Source organism: Capricornis sumatraensis, chromosome 22, assembly GCF_032405125.1.
Source record: "Capricornis sumatraensis isolate serow.1 chromosome 22, serow.2, whole genome shotgun sequence".
Taxonomy (NCBI): domain Eukaryota; kingdom Metazoa; phylum Chordata; class Mammalia; order Artiodactyla; family Bovidae; genus Capricornis; species Capricornis sumatraensis.
This window is the reverse complement of record NC_091090.1, coordinates 34,002,011-34,023,743: the sequence shown is the minus strand read 5'-3', so window position 1 is coordinate 34,023,743 and position 21,733 is coordinate 34,002,011. Positions and strand designations below refer to the sequence as shown.

Genomic DNA, 21,733 nt, shown 5'->3' with positions numbered 1-21,733 from the left:
AAAGGAGGTATGATGTTAAAGGAGATCTAAGTAGTTGTTAATACCATGAAGGATTAGTCAGTGCCCTAGTAAGTCTGTAGAAACCCACAAAAAATTGATGAGGATGCAACCAGTTGGAAAGAAGAGCTCTGAGTCCAATGACAGCCACAGTTTCTGGAAATGAAGATGTTATATGTTAGACACTGTAATCCAGAATCACTGGGTTCTAGCAGAGAGCCATCCTGGAATGATGGCACCTGTTCTAAAAGAACCCTAAACATGGAAGGCAGTTTCTCAAATTGTTGTGAAACCTGTCACTTCTCCCATCATTTTTGGAGGGAGGCAAGAACTTGTAGTTTTCATGAACTAGTAGAACAGACAGTGACAATTAAGAGGCACCTAAAGGAAGTATGGGGACAGTTCTTTCAGACACAGGAGAGGGGGTGGTTAAACTGGCGATTCTGAATGAGGAACCAATAGCTATGAAGGGAAGAAATGGCTGATGGTTGGGGAGGAGGGCATGTCAGAGGTACGCACAGGCATTGGTGAAGAGAGAGGAAACAAGACAGAACAGAAAGGGACAGAATGAAAAGAGAATGATAAAAAAGGAATAAGGGTATAGGGAAAGGAACAAGATAAGAGATGGTGATGGGGAAGAGAAAAGGGTGACAATTCTAATATTGATATCAATTATATTCGAAACAGTGGGGTACATGTCACAAGCCATGCAAAGGTGAACAGATCAGCTTATCCCAAGGTCATTGAGTCATACATGCACATGTTATTTATGTTATCTTTATTGAGTCTGCAGTCTCATCCTGAGCATGAAATTATTTATTTATAGTCTAACCAAAAAGTCCATCAACAGTGAAAACCTACTAGAAGCTTTGAAATGCTTCAAAACAACCTGTTCTCCCCTTAAAAATATCACGAGAGAGATTAAAGTTCTAAAAGAATAGATCTCTCAGTCTTTCTTACTTAAATCCTCTAGAGCACAGTTTCTCAACCTTGGTTTTACTGACATTTTCACCCAGACAATTCCTTGTGAATTTGTCTCTGCACTGTGGGATGTTTGGCAGTTTCCCTGGCCACCAGCAGCCCCAACTTGTGACAAGCAAAAATTTCTTAAGAGATGCAAATATTCCCTGAAAGGCAAAATCTTCCCCCTACCCCACCAGCCTAGTGAAGAATCACTGCTGTGTAGGAAAATACTGTTCCACATCATATAAGATTCAACTTAGAAATATATATGACCAGCACTGCTAGACCATTTTACTACCCCACAAAATGATTCCCAAAATACCTAAAATCTATGCAGCACACATGCTAAAGTAGTCTACTTTAGGAAGCCATACCTCACTTAGTTTCGAGCACCAGAGGAATCTGTCCTCAAATATGACCTGTATAAAGAGCTTACAATTGCATTTTTCTAGCCCTTCTTCCTTGTACCGTACTTCTGATACTACCCTCTCCTTTGCCCCTTTTGACCCAACGATGAACAGACATTTTATCCTTTAACTATCTGTGCTGTCCAGTACAGCCACTAGGTACATGTGACTATTTAGCACTTGAAAGATGGCTATGCAACTGAGGAACTAAATTTTTTTTCACTTTAATTTAAACTTAAAAACTGATACTCAATTCAGTTATTGGAAAACCTTTAAGTATGTTTAGAGTAGTTTGTGTATAGGAATCTATTTTTTCCACTGAATTTTATGCAGTCTCAATCTAGATCAAGTACTTCCAATGAAAATTTAATAACAATTGAGATGTGAAATAAGTGTAAACACTGACTTTCAAAGACTTAGTATGAAAAAAGGTATGAACTTTCATTTATAAGTTTAGATTTTAAAATAATATTTTGGATATACTGGTTTAAATAAAATATATTAAAATTAATTTCATCTGTCTTTTAACATTTTTAATGTGGCTACTAGAAAACTTAAAATTACATAGGTGGATCACATTACATTCCTGTTTATTGGACAACACTGGTCAAGATCTCATTCTCAGGGCAGGTCCCATTTACTTTGTTCCAAACCACCTCAATTCTGTACAGCTAAGTTCTGCTGTGCCAAAGACTTTATACCTATTTCTTTTTATTCATTAATCCAATAAGTATTTGCTTAGTGCATGCTGTGTTCCAACCCTCTCTTATAGGTATTGGGGCTATAGCAAGATAAGATCCCTACTTACATAAGCCTACATTACAGTAAAGGGAGACAAGACATATCAAAGAGGATTAACGGTATGTGGAATATAAACAATGAATTGAAACAGAGTGACTGACTACTACAAGTAATCAGAAAAGGCTTTTCTGGAGAGCTGACATATTAACTGAAATATAAATGTCCAGCCTTGGGAAGTTCTGCAGAAGACCATGCCAGGCAAAGGGAATAACTAATACAGCCTGTATGGTAAGAATGAATCTGATATGTTTACAGGGAATGAAAGAAAGTCATTGGGTCTAAAGCATTGGCTTAAAAGAAATGTGGTATAAAGTTGGGCTAAAGAGGTGAGCAGGGGATATGTATTCTAAGCATGGGGCACCACTGGAAGGGACATGATCTGATTTATCTTTTTAAAAAACCCTTCCGGCCCCTTAGGGAACCAAGAGTGAGAAAAGAGCAGAAGTAAGAAAACCAGTCAAGAGCCTACTGCAGGTAACCCAAATGAGAGAAGGCAGTGGCACCAACCAAAGTGGACATGAAGAGAAATAAACAGAAGGTATATTTTGAGATAAATGCAGAACAGTTTGCTAAAAGAAAAGAATGGTATAGACCCCCTAAATTCTCACACAAAAAGATGTTTAAATACTGGGTTAAACATTTGAAATTCCATTTTTGTACAGTCAAATAGCAATTTCAAATGATTTAACTTAGTAGAAACAAAATAAGAAAAGAGAAGAATCTAGAGAGAAATGGAACAGGAAAAAGGACTCTGAAATTGTCTGGGGGCCTAATCAATTTGTGAAATGAAAATCTGTATATTTTTCTCCTTAAAACTCTCTGTGGAAGGCACCCTTTGTTAAGCTCTTTGTCTAGACAGAAATTGCCAACAAACCTGATTCAGAACACTGCTATAATAACATGTCTGAGTACAAACTTTCTTCTGGATTGCACATTTCCTAAACTGATAAAATCAGGTTATCAATGAAAGGCAGTAGAGCAGAGATTGAGAGAAGACTACCTGGGTATGAATCCTTGCTTTTCCTGTTTCTAAGTATATGACCTTGGCATATCCATTTTCTGTGCCTCATATCCCCCATCTGTAAAACAGTGGTAACATGGTGTCTGTAAGGTCGGACCCTGGGGGCCATGATGGGCCGCCCCTCCTCTCCCTCCTGCCAGCAAGAAGGTCCCTAACGGCGGGAGGCTCCCGGATCCCGGGGACCAATGACAGCACACTTCGCCGCTAAAGCCGCCCCGCCCCAGCAGCATAGAAAGACCTATCAGCCCGCGCCGCCGCGAACCGGCAACCTATCCAAACCCCCATCCACTAAACCCTGCCATCCCTTGCAGCGTGCATATATAAACAAACTTCTAATACAGCCCGGGCACGCAGACTTCCTCGACCTGCCCCGTTCGGGTCCGGGAACCCCGCCTGGGAGCGCTTTGCCATTAAAGCCTGTTAGACATTCTTTTGGTGTACCTGGTCGTCTTTTACCTAATATTGGGCGCCCAACGTGGGGCTCGAGGCGAGGGCCCATCCAGCTGAGAGCGGGATTTGCGGCCCCCCTCGGGTCTGGCCTGCGCCAGACCAGGACACCCTGTCACCCCTCCGGGACCATTCAACCGTCTGGCAGGATACAGGATAAGTTCCATCGGTCAGGCTCTGGGGGTTTTTGCTTCCATGGCGATTATTCCCTAGGGTGTCCCGGTTCTGGTAAATCGCGGCTGCGTCCGGACCCCTCCTCCGCAAGCCAGGCTTGCTTCCTCGCCGCCTGTCAATTTGGAGACGTCCATCTTGGCTGAGTGGCCTCCTCGCTGGGTTGATGGCCCGTTCGGGGACGCCTGACGGGACTACTCCCAGCCCCGTTAACAACTGGTCCAGGACCTTCGTTTCATAGTCGCCATGGGGGCAGCTCCCTCCAAGCCCGACCGGCCCTGGTCTACACCACTAAAATGTTTACTTGCCAACCTCAGAACTCTGCATATCTCTGGAGAAATTCGTTCCAAACGCTTAACCTTCCTTGTTCTGAGGCATGGCCCCAATATTCTTTAGATAACGGCTCACAATGGACGCCAACTGGAACTTTTGATTTAAACATCCTCCGTGACTTAGATAATTACTGCCAGAAGACGGGAAAATGGTCTGAGGTACCCTATGTACAGGCTTTCTGGCTGTTGTGCTCCTGTCCCACCGTATATACTCACTGTTCCCCTTCTGAAATTCTTCTAACTATCGCCCTTGCCAACTTCTCCCATGTCTTCCCCTCCTCCACCCCCCTCACAGCCCAGCCCTCCTGTGACAAAGGCGCCTCTATATCCACCCCTCCCTTCATGCCCAGCTTCACCGACCTCCCCCACACCAACCACCCCTCTGTCGCCCTCACCCACTCCCTCCATATCCAACTCTCCTGTGACTATGCCTCCCGCCGCTCCCTTGACTCCGTCCTTGGCTCCGTCTCTCCATCCACCCCTTCCCCCCTTATCGCCTCCCCACCACTGTCCTCACAGCCCAGCTCTCCTGTGACTACGCCTCCCGCCGCCCCCTGACTCCGTCTCTCCATCCACCCCTTCCCCCCATTATCGTCTCCCCCTTCACTGTTCTCACAGCCCAACTCTCCTGTGACTATGCCTCTCGCCGCTCCCATGGCTCCACCTCAATATCCACCCCTTCCTCCATGCCCCCCCTTTTTTGACTCACCAGTCAGCTCACACACCAGGTCGCAGACTGCTGCCAATCTGCCGCCAGCTCCCCTGCTTCCTCTCCACCAGGTGGCCGGCCCAGAGAGTCTCACCCATGTCCAGGTGCCCTTTTGACTCCAACATCTTGCCTATATTCAACAGCGGCTAGGCTCCTACTCGGCCAACCCCTCTAACTACATCAAAAACTTCACCCAGCTATCTCAATCTTACGCCCTCACCTGGCAAGACATATTTGTCATCCTGGGGTCCACTACTACCCCAGAAAAAAGAAGGCCATTTGGGCCGCAGCAAGGGAGATAGCAGACTGGAGGCATCTAGCCAACCCAGCTGACCCTGCTCAGCCACCTGGAGGGGCTGCTATTCCAGACGTAGACCCAGACTGGGACTATCAAGAGGGACAAAGAGGGAAGGCCAACATTCAATACATGATAGAACGCCTATTAGAGGGAACAGAGACCACCTCCTTTAAGGTAGTAAACCTACTTAAACTAGATAAAGTGACCCAGGGCCCCAATGAAAACCCAGCAGCCTTTCTTAACAGGCTGACAGAGGCTCTCACCACCTATACCCAGATTGCCCCAGATTCTCTGGCGGAGGTTACTACCCTAGCCAACCGTTTTATATCCCAATCAGCTTCAGACATCAGAAAAAAACTTTCCAAGGCTGAGGATGGGCCTCAGACCCCCACTCCGAGACTGGTAAAAATGGCCTTTAAGGTTTACAACACCCAGGAAGAAGCTACCGAAGCCAGCCTCAAGGCAAGGCTTAAACAAAAAGCCAAACTCCAGGCTAACCTCCTTGAGAGACACACCCAGGCACTGGTAGCAGCCCTGCGGCCAGCCACGGGACAAAAGGTGGGTCCCCAGAAGCCACCACCGGGAGCCTGCTTCAGATGCGGTCATGAGGGCCACTGGGCCTGCCAATGCCCAAACCCCTGGACCCCGACAAAGCCGTGCCCTCGTTGCAAACAACCAGGACATTGGGTGAGTGATTGTCCCCAGGCGACTCAGACCCCGACCTTACCAGGCCGAGGTCTGGGCCCCTAAAAGGACATTTCCTCCCCACACCCCGCCTTGGAACTTCTCTCCTTTGATCAAGATTGATGGCACCCAGACTCGGAGACCCCCCATAACCCAAGCTGAGCCCAGGGTAATGCTTCAAGTGGTGGGTAAGTCTGTCAATTTTTTTTTTTTGGTAGATACGGGGGCTACTTATTCGGTTCTTCCCTCCTTCGGGGGCACCTTGCATCCTTCCCAGGTCTTGGTGGTGGGTATAGATGGCACATCTTCATGACCCTTGCAGACTGGGCCACAGCCCTGTCAGCTTGACCACTTCTTGTTCACTCACTCTTTTCTGACAATCCCTTCATGCCCCACCCCCCTGCTAGGGCAAAACATTTTAGCTAAACTTAGGGCCACCATTCACCTACCTCTCTCACTTTCCCAATCTCTCACCTTGCCCCTACTCCTCCTCTGCTACTCTGAGGCTCTAATTGTCGACCCTACCATTTGGGACACTGAAATCCCTCTGGTAGCAACCCATCACACCCCCATCCTGATTAAACTACGTGATCCTTCCACTTCCCAAGCCGCCCTCAATTCCCCATCTCTCACATTCACCTATGCGGTCTTAAGCCAATCATAGACCGCCTCTTAGGCCACGGCCTCCTGGTCCCCACGGCCTCGCCCTGCAATACCCCCATTCTCCCAATACAGAAACCTGCTGCTGGCTACCGACTGCTCCAGGACCTTCGACTGATAAACAAGGCCATGATCCCTGCCCATCTGATTTTCCCCAATCCCTATACCTTACTTTCTGACATCTCTAGCAGTACAACTCACTTTACTGTCATAGACCTCAAAGATGCCTTTTTCACTATTTCCTTACACCCAGACGGCCAATTCCTCTTTGCTTTTACATGGACCGACCCAGAAACCTTACAGTCCTCCCAGCTAACATAGACAGTCCTCCCCCAAGTGTTTAGAGACAGCCCCTATTTTGGGCCAGGCTCTGGCCCGGGATCTAGCTACATGCCCGCTGGCCCCTAGTGTCCTCTTACAGTATGTGGATGACCTTCTGCTCAGCAGCCCCTCACAAGCTCTCTCTCAGACACATACCACTATTCTTCTTAACTTCCTTAGCTCTAAAGGATACCGAGCATCTCAACAAAAGGCCCAACTCACCCAGACCTCTGTAACTTACCTAAGTCTAAAGATTACCCCAACAACTAAAGCTCTAACTACTGACAGACTCAGTCTTCTCCGAGACCTCTGCCCCCCTTCCACTGGGGGACAAATCTTATCCTTTTTGGGGTTAACAGGATTCTTCTGGCACTGGGTCCCCAACTATGCTTCACTGGCTAAACCCCTCTACACAGCCGCAAAAGACACTCCTACTGGACCACTCTCTTCAGAAACAGAGGTCAAAAAGGCTTTCTACAACCTCCGCTCAGCTTTGCTGTCCTCTTCCCCACTCTTCTTGCCCAATCCCAATCTCCCCTATAACCTGTATACTGATGAAAAGGGGGCATAGCCTTTGGAGCCCTCATACAGCCTGCGGGCCCTGAAATGCTGCCAGTGGCATTCATCTCCAAACAGTTAGACCCCACCGCCCGGGGATGGGTCCCCTGCCTACGCACCCTGGCAGCAGCAGCTTCTCTACATGCAGATGCAAAAAAGCTAATTCTAGATTGACCCCTAACTATATTTTCACCACACCGCCTGGCTGACCTCCTGGCTTCCAAATTCCTGTCAGACCTTAGCGACTCTCGGCTCCAGCAATTCACCATTACTAAGACACCCCTGCCTCCTGCCAGTGAGTGACACGCCCCGTCCAATGCTTGACTGGCCTCATCCACTGTGGCTGTTGCCAATCACAACTTTGGCTATACTCTTCACCATTGGACTGGCTGTCACACACCCCCTTCCCCCCCAGGACTGGCCACCCACACTCCGACTTTCACTGGCCCTTACTTAACTTATCATCTGTTCCCTACTCCTGGGGTGCTATTCCCTTGGGGCACCCTGACTTGGCCATAAGTCTCTCATCCTAGCTTGCCTTGAGGAGTTTATCTTGGCCCTACTACAGGACCTTTGGCTGGCTACCCCAATCACCGACTGTGACTCTTTCTTTCAGTCAATTTCTGATCTACACTTACAGGGAACCTTCCTCCTTTTTACGGAATTTCAAATTGACTTCTCTTTTATCACTCTCCTTCTAGTATTATAGCTAAACATGTTCTTGCCACTATTCCTCCTGGCCATGATAATACGAGCTGGACAACCTACACCCTGCCCCAAGGGCTGCACAGAACGAAGCCACTGGGGAACTGGGTTCACAGTCTACACTTCTGTCCACCGAGACTGTTATGCTCCACCTGCCCAGCCATGGTCTCATGGAGGTAAATGATACTGGACGGCCAAGAGCCTTGGGACAGCCAAATCAAGTTCAGCCTCTAACTGCCATGAAGCTAGAGGCAAAGATCTGTTTTACCATGCAAACTCACTACGGAATGACAGACGGGAAGGGGGCCCAAGGAAGGTGAAAGTAAATCCAACACAGGGTCCAACAGGACCTCATAAAGTTAGCAACTGAAGCCTCTGATCCACACCATGAGCCCAACAAACTCCTAGACCAAGTTCATCAGGCGCTCAAACCCCTAGATTTTTCAACCCAAATTTTCACCAGCATCAATGACACCTATCAGACTCTGACTGAAACCTCACCAAACCTCTCATGTTGGCTCTGTCTTCCCTTGAGACCCCAACCGTTCCTCGCCCAACCGATTCCCAGCAAATGGGTAGAGGCCCAAAATCTCACTCGAAATGCCAAAAAAGTAACCTGGCCAATGGGGCCCTTGACCACCGAGGTACTGTATCTACCAGCAATGCCTCTTGCGTTCTGACCAACAACACCTCATTAACCACAGTGGCCTGTGATGGCTCGAGATGAGGCCCCCTATCCCCAAACCCTCCAATATGTGGAAAACCTGGGATAGTCTTTCTCTGTAATCAGACCACCTTATTACAATGTTTTCCGCCCAAATGGACTCAGCCTTGCACCCCAGTTTTCCTTACACCCTATCTGACCATTCTGACACCACAGGCGATGGAAGACCAGATCCGACCAACCCACCGCCGACGAAGGGCATTAGCTGCAGCTCCCCTGCTCCTCGGAGGAGGTTTATCACAGCCTTAAGACTGGGGGCAGGAGGACTGGGATCAGCCACACACTTTTACTATAAGCTCTCCTCAGACCTCAATCGAGACCTAGACAAGGTGGCAGACTCCCTGATGACATTACGGACCCAGATAACCTCTCTGGCAGGAGTAGCTCTCCAAAATCAAAGGGCCCTAGACCTGCTAACAGCCGAAAAAGGGGGAACCTGTCAGTTCTTAGGGGAAGACTGTTGTTTTTTCATTAATGCCTGGGGGATAGTTCAAAACAAGGTCCAAGAGTTGAGAGAAAGCATCAGACTTAGACAGGCCGAGTCAGGCAGTTCCGACTTTTTGGGACAGTGGAAGTCATCTTGGGCACAATGGCTTTTCCCACTTCTCGGACCCCTCACCGCCTTGTTCCTCATCCTGTCTATACGACCTTGTGTTTTTCAGATCATCCTCCAGAGGGTCAGGGACCTGACCCAGACGGCTACTGGACGGATGCGGATGGTGGCCGCATACTCCTAACTCCCGTCCAGAGACCCTGAGGCCCCCTAAAGGTCACTGGGATCTGGCCACGACCCCCAGCCCCAACGCTGCCCCAGTCCAGCAGGAAGTAGCCAGAAACGATAACGGCACCCCTTATCCTATCAAAAGGGTCAGGTCGGACCCCGGGGGCCATGATGGGCCCCCCCTCCTCCCCTCCCCCGCCGCCGCCGGCGAGAAGGTCCCTAACGGCAGGAGGCTCCCGGATCCCGGGGACCAATAACAGCACACTTCGCCGCTAAAGCCGCCCCGCCCCAGCCTCATAGAAAGACCTATCAGCCCGCAACGCCGCTAACCGGCAACCTATCAAACCCCCATCCACTAAACCCTGCCAGCCCTCGCAGCGTGCATATATAAACAAACTTCTAACGCGGCCTAGGCCCCGGATTTCCTGGACCTGCCCCGTTCGGTCCGGGAACCCCGCCCGGGAGCGCTTCGCCATTAAAGCCTGTTAGACATTCTTTTGGTGTACCTGGTCGTCTTTTACCTAATAGTGTCTACCTCAAAAAGTAGGAATTACACAAGGGACCAAATGTCTTGGGTTTAGAACAGTGCCTGCACATAGTAAATACTGTTAGTATTAGGCTAGACCAATAGTGCTGTTAAGTCGTTTTGTTCATCAAAATGCATCATGTTCAGCATTTCTTCCCCTCAAAGCTGCTTAAATTAGTTGAGTGGTATTTTATCTTCATGAATTCACTGCAGCGACTGTTGCTGTTGTGTATGTGTTTTCCCGTAATGCTAACCATTACCCTAATTTTGAACTGCTCCTTAAATACCTAACCCAATCCCAGCCTGGACGGTCCCACCCGACGGAGAACACCATCCGCGTCGCCCTCCCTTGGGCACTCACCCACCAGCCCTCGACTCCCGGTGGTTTCCAGCCCCTGGCGCTGGGCCCAGCTCACAGCGCCGTTTACCGGCCGCAGAGGCCCACCCAGGAGCTCTGGAACCGTTAGCTACCGGAAGTGGCCGGGACGCGCGAGAGCACGAGGACACTGAGGTTGGCGCCTGGGAAGGGGCTCAGGACCCCTGGTTGGGGAAGCGGAGAACCGTTTGAGGGATCCAAGAACTCCGTCATTTAAGTGGGTTCTTGGGAGGGAAAGGAAGTAGGTCATCTTTCCAACATGAACTTGAAATAAGTCATGTTCTTCTATACCATCCTCTCTCTCATTTTCGCTGTTTTACACACCTCATTTTTGGATTCCTAGAGAAGGCTTTCTGATTAAAGTGAAATCTGAGCCAGACCTTGAAGGACGGACAGAGTTTAGATAAGTGCAGAGTAGTAGGAAGTGTACTTCTAACAGAAGGGTCAGTATGAGCAAAAGTGTGATGCTGAGTGAAATAGCAGATAGGAGAATCAAGCCACCTTCTATTAAGTCAGACATTAAAGAGATTTGCAGAAATGTGAAATGATTCCACCCCTTTTACTTTTTTAGTAAACAGAGATAAACTTTATAAAATATTAAAGTAACATAAAATATGCTACCTAACATGTAATGGGTAACTTACTGTTATTTTAAAGAAAAACTTTAATTCCTCAGCTTTAATTTCCAACACAGCAAATCTTGTTTTATGTGACCCATGTAAACAAACTCTTTGGAGTCCTCACTAGTTTTTAAGAATATAAAAGGAGTCATGAGGCCAAAATATTTGAGAATATGCTATTCCATACACTATATGAAGTGATGCTTCTGAAACTAAAATGTAGAGCAACTATGGAAAATGCAGGAACACCTTGAGACCCTAGGTGTGGAAAATGTTTGGAGTCTTACTAGAAACATGTCATCTGCTTATACAAACAGGGAAAGTATGAGTGACCAGAGTCTTAACATTTTTTTTTTTTTGTATTCTGGTGGGTCTTTCATTGCTGTTGGACCTAGTGACTCAGGAAGTTAAAAATATGTTCTAAACCCTGGTGTGGCTAATTCTAGTAGTGATTTTAAAGGGTTAAAAGTTTATTTTTTATAGTAAGAAGTCAATAGGTGTTGAGGTCCTTTAATGGACCGGAACCTGGTGGTCGGGAGTCGACCGATAAGAAAGTAAAGGAGAGAGAAAGAGGCTGATATTCCTTGATTTACACAGAAAGCCAATAAAGCCCCCGCACAGGGCTTGCTCTGTTCATGAAGGCTTCAGGAGCCGTCTGCATGGGGTGAAGGTGCAGAGCGCCTTCTCGAGAGGGTCTTAGAAGCCCGGGCAGGAAAGTGAACTCAGAGAGACTCTGCGCTCCAGGGGATCAGCCTGAAAAAGAGAGAGAGGGAGAGAGAGGGAGAGAAAGAAAGACACGGGGACCAGAGCTCTGATGGAGCAAAGGTGTTTTAATCAACATAGTGTGGGCATATATACTATCTTACAAGGTAGTTATTCTCAGCAAAGATAAAGGTTAAAATTCCAGACTTACAAAACATACGCGATCCATATTAAAGAGAGAGAGTTGTAAACAATCACTTTTACCGTATGGTTCACAAGAAGGAAGAGGGTGCTTATCACAGTATAGAAAAACTAACGAAGGAAATGCCTGGATCCCTCAGCCCTTGGGAGAGGCTTGCCTCTCCTCTTAATTCCTGGGTATTCAGGAATTAATAAGGAACAGAGAATTCCTGACAGATACAAAACAACATACAGGAAGCCTCCTGTTAAATGCTTCCTGACAAATAGGTAATATATCTGTACTTTAATAATTCAAGAGAGTTAAAGTGGTTGCCTCTGGGGAATAGATATTGATAACAAAAGGGAAGAGTGAGGCCTGATCATAACTTTCCTTCCAAGGAATAAGCGTCTTTTAATTTCATGGCTGCAGTCACCATCTGCAGTGATTTTGGAGCCCAGAAAAATAAAGTCTGACAATGTTTCCACTGTTTCCCCATCTATTTCCCATGAAGTGATGGGACCAGATGCCATGATCTTAGTTTTCTGAACGTTGAGCTTTAAGCCAACTTTTTCACTCTCCTCTTTCACTTTCATCAAGAGGCTTTTTAGCTCCTCTTTACTTTCTGCCATAAGGGTGGTGTCATCTGCATATCTGAGGTTATTGATATTTCTCCCGCCATCTTGATTCCAGCTTGTGCTTCTTCCAGCCCAGTGTTTCTCATGATGTATTCTGCATATAAATAAGCAGGGTGACAATATACAGCCTTGACGTACTCCTTTTCCTATTTGTAACCAGTCTGTTGTTCCATGTCCAGTTCTGTCACGACCAAGATAATCACGATGGTGTGATCACTCACCTAGAGCCAGACAATGAGAAGTCAAGAGGGCCTTAGAAACTATCTCTACGAACAAAGCTGGTGGAGGTGATGGAATTCCAGTAGAGCTATTTCAAATCTTGAAAGATGATGCTGTGAAAGTGCTGCACTCAATATGCTAGCAAATTTGGAAAACTCAGCAGTGGCCACAGGACTGGGAAAGGTCAGTTTTCATTCCAATCCCAAGGAAAGGCAATGCCAAAGAATGCTCATACCACTACACAATTGCACTCATCTCACAGGCTAGTAAGGTAATGCTCAAAATTCTTCAAGCCAGGCTTCAGCAATACGTGAACCGTGAACCTCCAGATGTTCAAGCTGGTTTTAGAAAAGGCAGAGGAACCAGAGATCAAATTGCCAACATCTGCTGGATCATGGAAAAAGCAAGAGAGTTCCAGAAAAACATCTATTTCTGCTTTAGTGACTATCCCAAAGCCTTTGACTGTGTGGATCATGATAAACTGTGGAAAATTCTGAAAGAGATGGGAATACCAGACCACCTGACCTGCCTCTTGAGAAACCTTAGGCCATTAGAGGCCTATTAAGGATTCACGAATATTCTGCATCTAATTATAACATAGAATTATGGGAAGACATAAACAACACAACTTGCTGTCATATAACATAATTGTCACCCAGCCTTGAGTATATGCCCATTTGCATTCCCTTTCATTTATTGGTGGTGGGTGCAAGCCCTACTTTGCACTGGGTATAACCAAAAGGAGGAGACTGGAAGTATAAAATAAGGAAACCAAGAGGGCTCAAAAGGAAGGATAAGGAGTGTTCCTTTAGGAGTGTCGGACTAATGGAAGATCTATCTGCCTTTGTCTGTTTTTCTACCTTTTTTGGTCCATTGCTCCAGAAAAAGAAATAAACCAACATAACAAAATTTTTTGGATTTATCCATGTTGTTCATCTATCAGTGCTGTACTTAGTTGCTGAGTTGTGTCTCAGTCTTTGTGACCCCATGGGCTATAGCTCACCAGGCTCCTCTGTCCATGGGGATTGTCCAGACAAGAACACTGGAGTGGGTTGCTATGCCCTCCTCCAAGGGATCTTCCCAACCCAGGGATTGAACCCAGGTCTCCCACATTGCAGGCAGATTCTTTACCGTCTGAGCCACCAGGAAAGCCTTATCTATTGGTAGCTGCTTTTAGTTTCTGACTGTATGATCAGTTTAGTTTCTGTTGTATGATCATAGCAGTATTTGATTTTCTATTCTCCTTTTGATGAACTAATTTGGGCCTATTATGAATAATTATGAATTATGAATAAAGCTTCTATGGATTTTATGGTTTTATGTCTTAGGTAAAAATACCTAGGGGTGAAATTACTGGGCTATAATGTAGGCATTATTTAACTTTATTAAAAATTGCTATTTTTCAAACTAGGTGTACAATTTTACACTCTCAATAGCAGTGTATAAGAGTTCAGTTGCTTCATATCCCCACTTCACTTCAGTTCAGTTGCTCAGTCGTGTCTGACTCTTTGCAACCCCATGGACTGCAGCATGCCAGGCCTCCCTGTCCATCACCAACTCCCTCAGTTTACTCAAACTCATGTCCATTGAGTCGGTGATGCTGTCCAACCATCTCATCCTCTGTTGTCCTCTTCTACCTTCAATCTTTCTTCAGTGTCTTTTCCAATGAGTCAGTTCTTCACATCAGGTGGCCAAAGTATTAGAGTTTCAGCTTCAGCATCAGTCCTTCCAATGAATATTCAGGACCGATTTCCTTTAGGATGGACTGGTTGGATTTCCTTGCTATCTTATATCCTTTCAAGCACTCAGTATTGTCAGTCATTTTCATTTTAGCCATTCTAATGGATGTGTGGTGGTCTTAATTTTATATTCCCTTGATGAATAATGATTTTGAGTACCTTTTTATGAACTTATTGTTAATTCATATATCTTCTTTGGTAAAGTGTGTGTCCATAACTTTTGCCTATTTACATTTGTTTTCTTATGATTGAGCTGTAAGAGTTCTTTATATATTCTGAATACCAGTTGTCAGAAATATGTATTGAAAAAATATTTTCCATTCTAAATGGAATATTTCCATCCTAAATATTTTCCATTCCATTTTTCATTTCTAAATGGTGCTTTTTGCTGAGCAGAAAATTTAAATTTTAATGAAGTCAAATTTAGCAATTTTATCTGTTATTATTAGTGCCTTATGAGAAATCTTTTCTTAGGTTACAACACTATTTCATTTCTACTATCTATGTGTACAACTTTTATTTTAAAAAATTGTTTTTTTTAATGTAAAAACAAAACAGAGCATAGTTCTAGTCTGTTGACAGTTATTTTCAGTTTTCATCTCTGGTGGGAAGCAAAAACTATGAAATAACAAAAGTGTTTTGAAAGAGTTGAAACACTGTAACTTCTGTGTTTATTGTTATTTGTTTTATTGTGATGATTAGCTGACAAAACTCTCAAGCAAATCAAAACTACTAAGGCTTAGTCTTGAGAACAGACAAGATATTTTTAAGTTAAGGTTGGGGACTGGATAGAAACATTGGTGGTGATGGCTATCAGCAGGATCAGATAAGGAGGGAAAATAAAGATGGAGATTGGAGGGGCACCTGAAAATCCAGCATAAATGGATAGTTAGAAAAAATGTGAAAAGAATAAAAATGGGGGACCAAAACACCAACAAAAGTAAGACATTTTTCATGTGAAAATAAATCAAGGAAAACCTCCTTTAAAATGGAGTCAGGAAGCCCTGAAGGAGAGCTCTCACGCATGTACTACTATTACAGCCTGAATAACCAGTAAGAATAAGGAAAATAAAAATTATCTTGCTGCTGCTGCTAAGTCGCTTCAGTCGTGTCCGACTCTGTGCGAACCCATAGACGGCAGCCCACCAGGCTCCCCCGTCCCTGGGATTCTCCAGGCATTTCCTTCTCCAATGCATGAAAGTGAAAAGTGAAAGTGAAGTCGCTCAGTCGAGTCCGACTCCTAGGGACCCCATGGACTGCAGCCTACCAGGCTCCTCCGTCCACGGGATTTGCCAGGCAAGAGTACTGGAGTGGGGTGCCATTGCCTTCTCCTAAAATTATCTTAACAAGGTCCATTTCCGCTTATATGGAATTCTTTGTATAAAAGTCTGTCTGTCACAACTTCTTATTCATGATAAGAATATGTTTTCTTCTGATACGAGAGGACATTTTTCACAAGGGAATTTCCTCACCTGCTTTTAAGAAGAGCCCTCCCTGCCCCAGCGGCAATGCATTGACCACTGCTTGCAGCTATTAAGAAACGGCCATAACCTCCTTCTTCTCCAGCGAACTTTTATTCAAGACAGCCCTACCCCAAACTAATAAAGTTGATCTTCCCTTTGTTTCTTGATCTTGCCTCTGAAATACCACGCCTTGCGTGACCCAAATAGCAATTCTCTGCTTTTCCTGCACAAACCCATTTTGCTGTTAAAATAATTGGCTGTTTGATTTTTAAGGCCAGCATCCACAACCACCGCCCCCAAATCCTATGTAGTCTAAAAAGTTAAAATTTTAAGGGTGTATAAGGAAAGAACATGGATTTGAATTTGGGTTTTTCTAAATTTGTGGTATTGGAAACAGGGTCTACAACTTAAGTTTATGTCACAGATTACGTCATAATCCTAAACTTAAGTGAAGTCGCTCAGTCGTTGTCTGACTCTTTGCGACCCCATGGGCTGTAGCCTGCCAGGCTCCTCCGTCCATGGAATTTTCCAGGCAAGAATACTGGAATCGGTTGCCATTTCCTTCTCCAGGGAATCTTCCCAACCCAGGGATTGAACCCAGGTCTACCGCATTGTAGGCAGATGCTTTTACCGTCTGAGCCACCAGGGAAGTCCCCTAAAGTTAATCCTAAACTTAACTCAGTACTAAAAAAGCTAAACTGCAAAGCAGGTTTTGTAAGAGACTGCAGTTCATTAAAATAGGAAAGGGTGGAACATATGTAAAGCCTCGAAAGAATTCATATTTCCTATGAACCATGATAAACTGGGATTCCTCAAGAAATTTGCAGTCTACGTGGGAAGATTGGATATGTTTATTAGAGAGAGAACAATAAAGTGCAAGGATATCTAACCCGGCCAAACGCAAGTCTAGTTAGTTAGCATCATAAGGATCCTTAACGTGCATCCTCCACCGCTACCCCAGCTACCACCTGCTCCCAGCCTTGGCCTCCGCAAGCTCTCAGATCATCTTCCGGGGAACCTTTAAGTGCCCAGCGAGCGTGCGCAGCGGGGTCGTTGGGCCAAGTGCGCGAGGCGGAAGTGACACCACAGTCCGTTATGCCTCACAACTTTCCTGGCGCCTTATAGCAGCGTGCAACCCTGCGACGCGTAGACGAACGAGGACAGCGAGGCCTAGCGTTCGGTTTTCAGGGGCGTGGTGGCCCAGTTGGTTCATTGGTCCGACCATAGAGCTTTCAGACCTCCAGCATTCCTAGAGAGCTCCCGGAAGTGTCTTGGGGCAAGATGCATGTTGGCCGGCGGTGTGCCTCCTCACGTCTAGAAGTTAGGGGCTGGAGGGTCCTGCGCCGGCTGCTGCTTTCGCACCTCTCTTCTTGCAGCCGTTCCTGTGGGTCTGTCCACCGTTTGTAGCATCCCTTCCCCAGCGCGGGCCGCCCCTGGAATTCACGGTGAGTACAGTCCGGCCTTGGGCCGTAGGAAACAGGAACGCTTTGTGGCCAGACCAGGCCGCTGCTGAGGACAAGCCTGAGGGGTCTGGAGAGGAGCCCTGAGCCGAGATCTGCGCCCCGGGGTGATTCGGTCGGTTAAGGGTCGCTTTGGTTGCCAGCGCAGGCCGAGTCCGCGCGCCCAGACTTTTTGCTAAGGAACCTTCAGTGAAGATACGCTTTCTTCATCGCTAATCGTTTGTGGTGTTATTTGCAGTCAGTCTTATTTGTCTTAAAATAGAAAACTGTCCCTTTGTTATCTTTTATTGACCACTGTCCACTATTTGAATTGTTTTTATTTAACAATTTTGCATTTCCGTCACAATTGTCATTAAAATATATATACATATAAACTCCCGGTTGTCCTTGGAAACCTGTTTTTCCTGCTTAGTTTGTTTTGCTCTCTGTAGTGTATTCAGAAAATGACAAGTGTGTTGACTGGATAATATACAACGAAGCAGTTTTGACGACTTCGCGGTAATATAAAATTCAACCTTATTCAGAACACTTTGTTTATTAAAGCTAGTTGAAGCAGATGCCTGAAAACTTTAGGAGGTGCCCCATTTCCGATATTCAGGTGACTCATTAATAATTTTTGTCACTACCACCTCTAAAAAATACATATTTCTGTTGTTTGATTAGTTCAGTTAAGTATATTTATGCAGTAATCATAGTTTTAGCAAATGCATACATATTTTGAATTCTGCTGTAGTTAAGTGTAAAATGTGGATGTTAAAATATTCAACTGACACAACTTGAGATACCTATAAAACACAGTGTTTGCTTCATCTTGATTTTTAAAGCCTGGAAAATACCTTTGCTTGGTTTTATTTTCAGCTCCCAAACATCCCAAATTAGACTTAAATTAGTCTAAAGGAAGAAAGCATTCTTTCTTCATCTATTAAAAAGGTAATGGTGTTAAAACGTGCCTTCAGTAGTTCACAAGATTATTGCATTAAAGATGAGAAGAAGCTTTAAAGATTTTTTAAATTTCCTAAATCAATAAAATTGATGAAGTATTCTTAAAAGAGGATGTAAGAAGCAGTCTTTATCCACACGGTGCTTACCAACTTACATACAGGAGTATATACACAAAACTGTTTGAGAGGAAGGTGTTACATTTATAATGGACTAATTTCATAGTACATATCTTTGTACTTGGTTATAGGCTGTAACGTTCAAAAACTGTCTGATTGAAGAGGGACGAGACCAAAACAGGAAAATTAGCTACTAAAAAGAATAATCAAATGGATAATGGACAAGATTTGTTGGTTGATGTGGTTTGAAATATGAACAAACCTAATAGTTAGATGACTCCCATCAGTTTCACTGTTGAGATTTTTAAAAATATCATTTAGTATTATACTACTGTTTTAAAATCAACAATGTAAAGTTCTTGAATGATGCACACTTAACATTGAAACTTTTTATAGCTAAATATTGATGAGTATTGATTATAAGGTGGAAGGTGGCCAGTAGTTCAGTAATTAAAGATGAACCTTGACTTTAGGAAATTCTTAAGAAAACATGGTAAAACTATAACTATGCATTCAAAACAATTAGAGCTTAGAATTCATGTCCCATAGTAATGAATTTATTAACTTTTTATTTACTTTTTAAATGACTTATTTTAAAAACCATGGATGTTGGTCCTGTGTGTTCAAAACAAAAGTGTCTGTCTTTACCCTTTATCTCATACCCTCCACAAAATCTCAGCCTTTTCCTGAGACTGGGAGATTTCACTCTTTCCTCAAATCTCTGTACCAGGAAATTCCCCCACTTCTCTGTAAAGTTATTATCTATGAATTAAACCCTTTGTTGTTAATCACCATATTTAATCTTATCTCTTACTCCTTGGTTTCTCCATCTGTAGTTTCCTCACCAAACTGTTGTTACCAGTCTGTCTTGATTTTAAAGATAATTTTTCAAATTCTCTTCCTTTTCTGTCCACACTCTGTAAGTAGGGATTCTTAACCTTCCTGGAGTTCTTTGGAGGATGTTTGATGTATGAGCACTGAAAATGTAAACTTTTGTGTGTATGGGCTTTTTTATGGAAAAAAGTGCTGTGTTTCATTAGTTTGAGTGGCTTTGAGCCAACCCTACCCTACTCTCTTGGCCTCAGATTCCTGAAAGATAGAGACACTGACTTGAAGACTCATGTCAGTAACAATATGTAATCTGATTTCTAAGCGCCAGTCTCTTCTTTCCCTTGGTGGACTACAGATCTGTGATTTTATCTTGATATTACCATTTCTTGCCAGTTGCTTTTGGATATGCCTCCTTTAGTTATGCTATTCTCTATTCTCTACAATGCTGCCTTCAGTTACATTTTCTCCAGGCCCTTGTCCACGATGTTGCCATTGTGATCTTTCTGGCCTACAAATATGTAATAAGTTACAAAGAGATACAAAGAAAAAGATCACTGTCACAAAAACCATGACCATGGGCAGATATTTGCAGTACATACTCTATGCTCTGCCAAGTCACTTCAGTCGTGTCCGACTCTGCCACCCCATAGACGTCAGTCCACCAGGCTCCCCTGTCCCTGAAATTCTCCAGGCAAGAACACTGGAGTGGGTTGCCATTTCCTTCTCCAATGCATGAAAGTGAAAAGTGAATGAAAGTGAAGTCGCTCAGTCGCGTCCAACTGTTAGCGACCCCATGGACTGCAGCCTACCAGGCTCCTCTGTCCATGGGATTTTCCAGACAAGAGTACTGGAGTGGGGTGCCATTACCTTCTCCAGCATACTTTATACAATGTGATAAATCCTGTGCCTAGACCTTGCAGAAAATAACTTGGCAAAAATGAGCACCTTAATCTTCCAGGGTGGGGGATGTTGGCAGCTGAGGAGTGGGGGCAACAGGGAAGACCTGATTTAAAAGGTCTGAGACCTTTAAGTTGGAGTTCAGTGATTTCTGCAACACTAGGGTTTAACAGCCATAACACTGACACTTTTAACCAGATCATTCTTTCTATGGAGAATTATGTTATGCATTGTAGGATGTTTAATCACATCTCTGGCCTCTACCTACTAGCTACTAGTCGCATCCCTTCCCAAATGTTTCCAGACATTGCTAAATATCTGGGATATGGAAGGAATTGAGACCCACTGAGCTCTACAGCAGAATGGAGATAGGAGAAAGCCACATTTGGAAAAGGCTGTAAGAAGGAGAAAGAAAAGAAAGTGCAAGTGAAGTAGCTCAGTCATATCCGACTCTTTGCGACTCCATGGACTGTAGCCTACCAGGCTCCTCTGTCCATGGATTTTCCAGGCAAGAGTACTGGAATGGGTTGCCAATTCCTTCTCCAGGGGATCTTCCCGACCCAGGGATCAAACCCGGGTCTCCCGCATTGTAGGCAGATTCTTTTACCCTCTGAGCCACCTGGGAAGCCCTGTGAAGGAAAGTTTATAGCAGATAAAGCAAGACAGTTTTACGTATCATAAAGGGCCTTGCATTCCGTGTTGAAGAGTTAAGTTCCTTATTGAAAGATGGCGTGCTGCGATTCATGGGGTCACAAAGAGTCGGACACGACTGAGCGACTGATCTGAAGTAAGGAGGTGAGTTGTATTACGTATGTGTTAAAACAGTCTCTCTAGCAGTGCATTTAGTTTGATAGGGCTGCCATAACATAGTACCACAAACTGGATGGCTTCCACAGAAATTTATTCTCCCATAGTTATGATGGCCAAAACTCCAAGGTCAATGTGATAGCAAGCTCATACTCCCCTAACTTCTGATTGTTACTGACAGTCCTTGGCATTCCTTGACTTGAAACTGCATAACTTCATCTCTGCCTCCCTAGTTACATGACTGTCTTCTGTCTTCACATGGCCTTCTCTTTGTATGTGTCAATCTCCATTTCTCTTCTCTTATTATAAATATACTAGTCATATTGGCTTAAAGGCCTACCCTATTCCAATATATAAAAGTGTCTGCCTACAATGCTGGAGACCCGGGTTTGATCCCTGGGTCGGGAAAATCCCCTGGAGAAGGAAATGGCAACCCACTGCAGTATTCTTGCCTGGAAAATCCCATGGATGGAAGAGCCTGGTGGGCTACAGTCCATGGGGTTGCAAAGAGTCACTTTCACTCCAATATGACCTCATCTTAATTTGATTAAAACTGCAAAAACTCTATTTCCAAATAAGGTCACATTCACAAGTACCAAGGGTTAGTACCTCAACATATTTTTTTTTGCAGGGACACAATTCAACCCACAATAAGCAGCTTTTTGGAACATGAAGAAAAGCATAACCAAGGGCAGAGAGA

General features: G+C 44.7%; 1 protein-coding gene across 1 annotated transcript in view; it reads right to left on the bottom strand.

Annotated features, from left to right (window-relative positions):
• LOC138069278 (zinc finger protein 184-like) overlaps window positions 1-21,733 on the bottom strand; it is a 1,142,341-nt gene that overhangs the window by 622,153 nt on the left and 498,455 nt on the right. The gene's annotated exons all lie outside the window — the stretch shown is intronic.